At 32.7% G+C, this 1,055-nt stretch overlaps 1 protein-coding gene across 1 annotated transcript in view; it reads right to left on the reverse strand.

Annotated features, from left to right (window-relative positions):
- LOC119587061 (thioredoxin reductase-like selenoprotein T homolog CG3887) overlaps window positions 1-1,055 on the reverse strand; it is a 6,670-nt gene that overhangs the window by 2,600 nt on the left and 3,015 nt on the right. The gene's annotated exons all lie outside the window — the stretch shown is intronic.

The raw sequence follows: 1,055 nt of genomic DNA on the forward strand, positions 1-1,055 counted from the left end.
TACAAATTTCCCGGATTTCTGAAAATTTTAATGGAAACATTCTTTACCTTCCAGTATAGTGTTGCTAATGGGATATACACTAACTACATCAATAACGTACTTTGTTCAATCCCTGCTTTATAGTTTTAGAAAAGAGAATACTCAAAATTGAAAACAATATTGCACAATTGACCAGACAATTTTAGAAATGGTAAAAATAAGAATGAATAACTTCAAACACAAGAAAAGTAATAATGATGAATAAAAATTATCAACTACCAGTACATCTTTTGCTTTATGGATTATATATCCATTTTCAAATGGAAATAAATGGCCATAGTGAGAACGTAATAATTCATGATAGATTAGGCCTCATCCGACAATAAAATAAAGATGAACCCAGACTGTTTTTGCCACAGGAAGAGTCGAGTCCCACTGAAATCATTATAATCTATTATTCCAGTTTAACTAATGGCTGGATCTCAGTTTCATCTTTTGTCCATCATTATGATTATTCCTTCATACCTTTCCTACATTTGCCACAATGAAATTTGGCCTTATTGTGATCCTAAATATATCGTTTCACAGTTGCGATTTCCACAATGCACTTCTGGTACACTGAAGGTATTTCTCAAAAGTTCCCTTGCAGGTCTATGTCTGAGCTCTAGTGATACTTTGAGGTATATGAAGTTTGTAAACAGACCATTATCATAAGAAAAGAAGAAGCTACACACTTAAAACAAGACAGCTTAAAAAAAAAAGGAAAATTCCTCTCACTGAGCAACTTTAACAAGCTCATGAACAATGACAAATGCAATGAAGAAACCTATATTCACAAGCAACTTGTGAATTGAGAAACAGAGTTCCTATCTTGTGACAAGAAAACCTTGAATCCAATTTCATTAATGTATTACATAGTAATATCAAATAGTCACTACTAACAAGATCAGAGTAAAGCTTGCTTCTCCTGCACAGCAACCATATAAGTTGAGGTTCTGATAACCTGAAGCATTGCATATATGCATGTACCTATCTACCTTTTTATATATCTGGTAAATCTTGAAACAAGGACTGTA

Source organism: Penaeus monodon, chromosome 22, assembly GCF_015228065.2.
Source record: "Penaeus monodon isolate SGIC_2016 chromosome 22, NSTDA_Pmon_1, whole genome shotgun sequence".
Classification (NCBI taxonomy): Eukaryota; Metazoa; Arthropoda; class Malacostraca; order Decapoda; family Penaeidae; genus Penaeus; species Penaeus monodon.